A 10,020-nucleotide genomic window follows, 5' to 3' on the forward strand; every position below is an offset into this window, starting at 1 on the left:
ATTTGTACGAAACGGGTTGTAGCTATAGTTTAAGCTGCCCCGATTGTATAATTCACGGGTGAGTTTATATAATTCGTAGCTATATTTGTATAATTGAGCTATTTTTGTATAAATTTGAAATAACAAATTTATACAAATACAAGTACATGAACTTTAAATAGTTACATAGATTATACTATACAAAAGTTATACAAATTATATTATACAAATTTCAAATTATACAAGCATGCGAATTATAAAAACTTGAAATCCCAATCCACGTAATTATCACTGAATGTTGATCGTGAATGGTCATTAACTAAAACTATAATTATGATGACTAATTGACTAATATATGTTTGTTTAATCATGGAATTTCCCCTTTGATTAACACATTAATACAAATGGGCCTTTTGATGAATATATTTAGCCCAATGGGCCTTATAGACCAATATGAAGTAGAGGGAAGGAGTAAAATTTGGAATTGGGCCTTTTTACAAATGTATAATAATTTTGATTTTTGAGAAGAGTGCATTGCAATTTGGCCCAAGTTTGTTGTCCATTTGCTAGTTGGTTTATGTTAAAATTTTCAACTTTTATACTCTAATAGCGTAAAATAATCTTTACACTATCAGTTCACTTGCGTTATCATCATTTCATCCTTAAAAAGCCATGGTGTATACGCGGATTGGTATATATCGTGTTGAATATCGTCGCCAATAATTAATTTTAATGCGATGGATTAAAGATGTCGCTCAAGAAGATGGGAATTAATTTGACATAAATTTTTTGATATACACGGACGATAAAAATATATTTCACGTAAATTCTTGAGAAGTAAGGTAACATATTATATTCTATATGACATGGTTTTTAAGACATTATAATAAGTTTTTATTGTGTAAACATACTTTGCACATAACAACATAATTTATATTTCATGTACGATTTTGTGCCATTGGTTAGGTATGTTCATAAATAATTTTGTTGCGTACCATGACAGAGTCAAATTTTTTACTAAGGTGATTCAAAATATTAAAAAAATAGGAACATGATTAGGAAGTAAAAAATTTAACATCTATTACATATACATTAAAAACGATTTTGATTCTATATACAATACTAATTTTTCAACGAAGATTAATTCCGAGACGAGCACCTTTCTCCCCCCCATACCTTCTTCACTAGTTGTGTGGAGAAGATTGAGTTTGAATACTATGGGTTCGAGTTTGGGATTCTAGAACTACTACAACAACCATAGCTACGTCACAGCCTCAAACAAGTTGGGATTGGACCTTTGTGCCCCCGTACCTTCTTCACTAGTTGTGAGGAGGAGACTGAGTTTGAATACTATGGGTTCGAGTTCGGAATTCTAGAGCTGCTATACAACAATCATATCTACACCCCAGTCTCAAACAAGTTGAGATTGACGATATGAATCATAATAAAAATAGTTACGACGACATTATACAATGATTATTCCTACTAGTCTCAAGAAAACTTGATAGATCCTTCTTTTTCAAGACTTCCCAAAAATTAATATGCTTTTCAATTAAAGGCTTCTTTTGCTCTCCTTTTTCAAGCCTCTTTTCTCCTTGATCCACAGAGACAAAATGTAGGACTGGTGCCAACAGTTCATTATTATTTTCACGTTTACGAAGAAACTCTTGATGACAAGAAAAAGGATGTTCATATATTTTTTTTGTAGGAAAATTTTCTTGAAAAAGATTCTTCTTCCTTGAGAAGAATTTTTCATATTCATCTTCTTGATCATCAACTAACAAATAAGGAGGCACTTGTTCTTCATATTTTTCAAATTCTTCAAAGCTAATTCCATCTTTAACATAATCACCTCCCATCATAGCCAATGCTTCAAGCGAAATCGACATTTTTTTGGTTATTTTTGCAAATAATCAAATATACAAGAATCGAGGACTTTGTATACACAATCAATTGAGTTTAATTGAACGAATTGACTTAGCTTCTTCGTGTATATATATGATGGAAAACTAACACGTTAAGTTTGGAGAGAGAGATATAACTTATAAGACTTTAATTTTGTAGAGTTGTTTATGCAATAACATAATTTAGGATAGGACATATATATAGGTACTTAGAATAATGTTGAATTTTGACTCTTGAAAAAATGAACATTTTTGACATTTTCTTTTTGAAAATTTCAAACTAAAAAAAAGTAGTAGTAATTCATGTGTGATGAGAAGAAAAACGTTTGAATTTTTAATAAGAAATAGTAAACTTCTCGTGATGATGATAAATCTTATAATAAAAGCTATCCTTGTTGCAACGTAACGGTAGATACCTTTTTTTTTTTTTTTTTTTTTAAGAATCACATGTATACAATGTATATAAATCAAATGAGATGTAATTAAATCCCGAGAAAACTCAATAAAATTCAAATCTTGAGATGGTCGAGCCTATGTAGTTACTTATGGTAGAGAAAGTTAATATTTGCATGAGTCCTACCAAAAAAGGAAGTATCGTAGAATTGTCCTCGAGTTTTTATTGTTTTTGGAACCTCTAGGAAAATCATCAGTTGCTATTTATCAAATGTGTACTGAATAACCATGTTTCAGGCAAACCTTCAATCGCTATCTATTGAATGTATACTGAATATCGATGTTCTTAATCTATAGCTCACAAATCACATGTATAAAAACTGTAAATCATATTAAACAAGCTCGATACGACGAACTCGGCCGAAAGGTATTGTACTTTAAGATTTACGACAAAGGAATCACGAGAATCATAGGTCATATAAGTACAATGAACACACATATATAAATAATATTATAATACATATAATACACATGTTTTGCATATTCAAATTATGGAAAGTTAAAAGTGTAGGTATAGAAGGACTAATATTGAATGAAAAATTGCACGTAAGAGAGTGCTTCGGATAGAGGCGAAGTCAAATTTTAAAACTTATGAATTTACGATTTTAGTCCGGTTAAGTAACTGAGTTTTAAATTAATAAGTAATACAATTTTTTTTTCTTTAAAAAGATCATATATATATTTTTTCTTAATACTAAACTAATTGAAATATATAACCTTAAAATAATAATACTCCATATTTATTTTTTCCAAACAAGAACATGAGGTACAATGGTATTATTATACAATGACTATCCCTACTAGTCTCAAAAAACTAGCTACATCTTTATTTTTCAAGAATTCCCTAAAAATATTATTTCTAATTAATAATTGCTTCTTTTTCTCCCCTTCATCTTTTTCACATCTATGAAACTCTTGATAACAAAAAGAATATTCACATAATTTTTTTGTGTAAATATTTTCGTTATGGATATTTTCATCTTCTTCTTCATCAACTAACAAATAAGGAGGCACTTGTTCTTCATATTTTTCATATTCTTCTAAGCTAATTCCATCTTTAACATAATCAATTCCCATCATGGCTAGTGCTTCAAGTGAAATCGACATTTTTTTGGTTACGAGGCTCGAGGACAAGTATTATATTGTTGCGTTGAGGACACTCCACCTCCTTTATATTATAAAGCAGTCAACTGAGTTCTGAACGAATAACTTCTCGATATAACAATGGCTTGTTCTATAGGTTTTAGAGAGAGAGAGAGATGAGACTTTTGTTGAGTTGTTTTATGCAATTTCATTTAGACATGACATATATATAGAGAGGTGATGAAGAATTAAATTGAAGTTTAAATTGATATACTATGTACTTGAAAATGTTGAATTGACTCTTGAAATTAACTTCTTTTTTTTTGACATTTAGAGGAAGTTTCAAGGCAAAAAAGGTATAGTAAATGTACTTGTGAAGAATTTTTTTTTAAAAAATTTTGAATTTGAATTAAGTATTCGAATTCTGAAGAGGAATATCAAGTCAATAAGAGCCATGTAAAATGAAACACAAGGAGTAATTATTGAATCTCGTTGTACATTTTAAGTATAATGTAACAATATATTTAGTGTAATCTCACAAGTTAGGTCTGAAAAAAATAATATACGTAGATCGAGACTATTGTCCGATGTTATTTTTAAGTACAAGATGTACTTTTACGTTGACTGACTTTATTTTCCGTATGTTTTTTTTTCTTTTATTGATATTCATGAATCATGAGTTCAATAAATATTTTATAGGCAAGTATTTTGAAACTCACGAGGGTTAAAACAAAATATGATTGTATTAATTGTAAAGAACATTCATATTCTAATGCATACGCAATGGATTTTAATTCATTACATATGCAATGACTCCAAAATTGCAACAATATATATTCCATATGTTCACATTTACTTATCCACTATTTTAAAAATAGTTCATTTTTACGTGATACTACAATGCCAAAAATACCTTTTTCCAAGGCTTGGGTCGATCAAGTGTCAAATCTCGGGTCATGATTAGGTTGGGGTCGAGTCTCGAGTGAGATCTTAGATTGTGTGATCTTCAGCCGAGTCTTGAGTCAATTGGGGCAAGGTGGGTCGCGTTATGAGGTGGTAGGTTAAGGAGCTACGGGTCAGGGGTGTTTGGGTGGATTAGGTGATTGGGGTGGCGAAGTTGAACGAAAATTTAGAAAAATATTTTCCCTATTTTAATTAGGAAAATTCCTCGATCGATCTCAAAGATATAGGGATAATAAGGTCTGTGTAGATATATACTACTCTTTCTAAACCTTACTTGTGAAATTACACTGAGTCCATTATTATAGATGTTTATTATTATTATTGTAGTAATTTCCATTTTAGTAAATCAAATGAATTGTGGAGAATTTTCAAAAGAACGCTTAAATATCGAATGAATCATATTACATCGTCGTAACTTATGATAATATTTGAATAAGTCCTACCAAAAATGAAGAGTTGTACTTGAGATTGTACGATAAGGAATCACGAGAATCATAGGTTATAATATATGTACGATGAACCTATCATGTACACATGTTCTGCAGATTCAAATATGGAAGTTTTAGTAAATCTTAAGAAGTTTCTCAGCATATATATATATATATATATATATTATTTTCATTTTTTAGTACAAACGGTAATCATCGATTCTCCTTAATGTCTTCTGAGTCGAGTCTGTCGGATAGATCTTGTTTAGTGTGATATACATTTTATGTATGAGAGGTTTATCCATTGCTCATAAAGTGTTCACTCGAAGGACAAAGACTATGACAAAGAGGGTAAAGATTGTAGGTTATTCTAAGGTTAAAAAAATAAATTAAAAAAATCAACAATAATATATTTAGTGTAACTTCACAAGTTAGTACATATAAAATAATTTTAAAATTAATTTAACACTTATAATCAAATGTGAAATAAAATAATTCTATATCTCGAAATTATTATTCTTATCTTATCAATCCAACGACTAATAGTATAGTAAGGTTCTTCCCCTTCAGCCAAGAACTTTGTTTGAATCAAAATGCTAAATTTAGTGGTAGTTGTATTGCATTTAGAGGTGGTTTGCAGCCGGGGCGGCTTAATGCCTTTAAAAATGAGGCATATGCTTTAGGCCTTAAATTTGAAGGGCCTAAGTTTTTTATAATAATAAAATTATTATAATCTTTTTTAATTAAAAAAATTATACTATATTTTGTAATTTATTTGTCATTTTTTAGTTTGTTTCGAACTTTATAGAATATTTCTTTTTTTGGATCAATTTTTAAAATTAACTTCCACATGATATGTTTAAGAACCATAAGATTAAAAATAATTTTGGTATATATATATATATATCTTTAGTTTAAGACCATAAAAATAATAAAGCTCTTGTTATTAAAATATAAAAAAAAAACTTTGAATCTCGATCGGATATAAAAAAATAATTAAAGTTAGGTCTTTTATTTATTTTTGACTTTTTGGTAGGTGATTCGTATTGTTGGCTGCTTCGGTGAGTGATTCAGTTGGAATGAGTTCCACGGATATGCTCTGTATATAATTTAAAAGACTTTGTCTGAAGTGTCCAGTTTTATCGTGACGACGTTAAAGTGTCAATTGCAGTTGTATATCAAGCCATACAGATTGGATAAAATCAGACAATTTTAAGTCTAATATATTTTATATTGAGGAAGGGTTTGCAGGTATCAAGAACTAGCTCACAGGAATGATGACGCCTTAGGATTCATGGCTGCTGCTGCACTAACAATTTTGGTTGGAACTTCAGAACATAGCACTTCAAGAGAGCAATGGTGGCTAAAATTTAAATTATTTCTTTTACCCCCTCCACCACCTCCTCCACGTACCCTCTCCCCCCTCCTAAAAAAAAGAAAAATATTTTATATTATTTTATTTTTAAAAAAAATAAAAACTCTACCCCATCCAATTTAACCCTCCGCTTCTAATTTTTTTTTTTTTTTTTACATTTTTCTCATTTTGTGTTAGATATGTACCTACATATATTTTTAGAAAAAAAAATATTTCTACTAGTGTACGAATATAACATAAATAAATAAAAAATTAAAAAAACTCTTGCAGCGACAAGTAAAAAATATTTTCAATATATATATCTAACACTAAATGAGAAAAAAATTGGAACTGAGTTTTAAATTAATAAGTAATACAATTTTTATTTTTTTTAAAAAGATCATATATATTTTTTCTTAATACTAAACTAATTGAAATATATAACCTTAAAATAATAATACTCCATATTTATTTTTTCCAAACAAGAACATGAGGTACAATGATATTATTATACAATGACTATCCCTACTAGTCTAAAAAAACTAGCTACATCTTTATTTTTCAAGAATTCCCTAAAAAATATTATTTCTAATTAATAATTGCTTCTTTTTCTCCCCTTCATCTTTTTCACATCTATGAAACTCTTGATAACAAAAAGAATATTCATATAAACTTTTCGTGTAAATATTTTCTTTATGGATATTTTCATCTTCTTCATCATCAACTAACAAATAAGGAGGCACTTGTTCTTCATATTTTTCATATTCTTCTAAGCTGATTCCATCTTTAACATAATCAACTCCCATCATGGCCAATGCTTCAAGCGAAATCGACATTTTTTTGATTACGAGGCTCGAGGACAAGTATTATATTGTTGCGTTGAGGACGCTCCACCTCCTTTATATTATAAAAGCAGTCAACAGAGTTGTGAACGAATAACTTCTTGATGTAACAATGACTTGATCTATAGGTTTTAGAGAGAGAGATGAGACTTTTGTTGAGTTGTTTTATGCAATTTCATTTAGACATGACATATATATAGAGAGGAGATGAAGAATTAAATTGAAGTTTAAATTGATATACTATGTACTTAAAAATGTTGAATTGACTCTTGAAATTAAATTTTTTTTTTTTTTGACATTTAGAGGAAGTTTCAAGGCCAAAAAGGTATAGTAAATATACTTGTGAAAGAATTTTTTTTAAAAAAAATTTGAATTTGAATTAAGTATTCGAATTCTGAAGAGGAATATCAAGTCAATAAGAGCCATGTAAAATGAAACGCAAGGAGTAATTATTGAATCTTGTTGTACATTTTAAGTATAATGTAACAATATATTTAGTATAATCTCACAAGTTAGGTCTGAAAAAAATAATATACGTAGATCGAGACTATTGTCCGATGTTATTTTTAAGTACAAGATGTACTTTTACGTTGACTGACTTTATTTTCCGTATGTTTTTTTTTTTCGTTTATTGATATTCATGAATCATGAGTTCAATAAATATTTTATAGTCAAGTATTTTGAAACTCACGAGGGTTAAAACAAAATATGATTGTATTAATTGTAAAGAACATTCATAGTCTAATGCATACGCAATGGATTTTAATTCATTACATATGCAACGACTCCAAAATTGCAACAATATATATTCCATAGGTTCACATTTACTTATCCACTATTTTAAAAATAGTTCATTTTTACGTGACACTACAATGCCAAATATACCTTTTTCCAAGGCTTGGGTCGATCGAGTGTCAAATCTCGGGTCAGGATTAGGTTGGGGTCGAGTCTCGAGTGAGATCTTAGATTGTGCGATCTTCAGCCGAGTCTTGAGTCGATTGGGGCAAGGTGGGTCGCGTTATGAGGTGGTAGGTTTAGGAGCTACGGGTCGGGGGTGTTTGGGTGGATTAGGTGATTGGGGTGGCGAAGTTGAACAAAAATTTAGAAAAATATTTTCCCTATTTTAATTAGGAAAATTCCTAGATCAATCTCAAAGATATAGGGATAATAAGGTCGGTGTAGATATATACTACTCTTTCTAAACCTTACTTGTGAAATTACACTGAGTCCATTATTATAGATATTTATTATTATTATTGTAGTAACTTCCAGTTTAGTAAATCAAATGAATTGTGGAGAATTTTCAAAAGAACGTTTAAATATCGAATGAATCATATTACATCGTCGTAACTTATGATAATATTTGAATAAGTCCTACCAAAAAAGAAGAGTTGTACTTGAGATTGTACGATAAGGAATCACGAGAATCATAGGTTATAATATATGTACGATGAACCTAACATGTACACATGTTCTGCAGATTCAAATATGGAAGTTTTAGTAAATCTTAAGAAGTTTCTCAGCATATATATATATATATTATTTTCATTTATTAGTACAAACGGTAATCATCGATTCTCCTCAATGTCTTCTGAGTCGAGTCTGTCGCATAGATCTTGTTTAGTGTGATATACATTTTATGTATGAGAGGTTTATCCATTGCTCATAAAGTGTTCACTCGAAGGACAAAGACTATGACAGAGAGGGTAAAGATTGCAGGTTATTCTAAGGTTCAAAAAAAAAATAAAAAAAATCAACAGTAATATATTTAATGTAACTTCACAAGCTAGTAAATATAAAATAATTTAAAAATTAATTTAAAACTCATAATCAAATGTGAAATAAAATAATTCTATATCTTGAAATTATTATTCATATCTTATCAATCCAACGACTTATAGTATAGTAAGGTTCTTCCCCTTCAGCCAAGAACTTTGTTTGAATCAAAATGCTAAATTTAGTGGCAGTTGTATTGCATTTAGAGGTGGTTTGCAGCCAGGGCGGCTTAATGCCTTTAAAAATGAGGCATATGCTTTAGGCCTTAAATTTGAAGGGCCTAAGTTTTTTATAATAATAAAATTATTATAATCTTTTTTAATTAAAAAAAATTATACTATATTTTGTAATTTATTTGTTATTTTTTCGTTTGTTTCGAAACATTAAATAATATTTCTTTTTTTGGATCAATTTTTAAAATTAACTTCCACATGATATGTTTTCGACCACAAGATTAAAAATATTTTGATATATATCTTTAGTTTAAGACCATAGAAAAATAAAGCCCTTGTTATTACCTGTTATTTTACATGTGTAGATTCATGAAGAAGAAGAACGAGGATTAGGAATTTGGAATTGAAAGAAAGTCAGAATTAACAAGTGAAGAAATGGTATATTACCCGCCACCATATCGCAGAGGTTTCCAGAGAGTCTTAGGATTCGAATTTTTGCTTTTCTTTTCTTTTTTCCTTACTTATAGAAAAAAATTAGAGAATTTTTTTAAAGATATGTCAAACTATCAATTTTTTTTGTTTGAGAAACACACCTAAATGGTGTGTGTAGTGCACTCTCTCTTTTATTTGAAAACTAGATGAGTGTCGCCCGTGCTAAGCACGGGCCCAACATTTTAGGCCAAGTAATACTAATGTTTTGCACCAGCAATGGTGTTGTCATTCGATCAGGACTTGACTTTTAGTTCCTTGTTTGTTTGCTATAATAAATGTCTAAAATCACAGAAAACATAAAAGCATAGGCATTCTTTTTAACATAAGGCAACAATCTTATGAAGTTATTCAAAATTTTATATGATTTTTAAAAAATATTTTAAGTTATTAATTACTGTGTATTTATAATTTTTTAAGTCGATTTTTGAAGTAATATATATTATTTCGTTCTACCCAATTTATGCGGCATAGATATAATTTCAAAGATTAATCATTTTTATGTCTTTTAAATATTTTAAATTGTTAATTATTGTAATTTGTAGTACCTTTTACGTAACTTTTAAATAATATTTT

The sequence above is a fragment of the Solanum tuberosum genome, unplaced genomic scaffold (assembly GCF_000226075.1).
Source record: "Solanum tuberosum cultivar DM 1-3 516 R44 unplaced genomic scaffold, SolTub_3.0 scf00152, whole genome shotgun sequence".
Taxonomy (NCBI): Eukaryota; Viridiplantae; Streptophyta; class Magnoliopsida; order Solanales; family Solanaceae; genus Solanum; species Solanum tuberosum.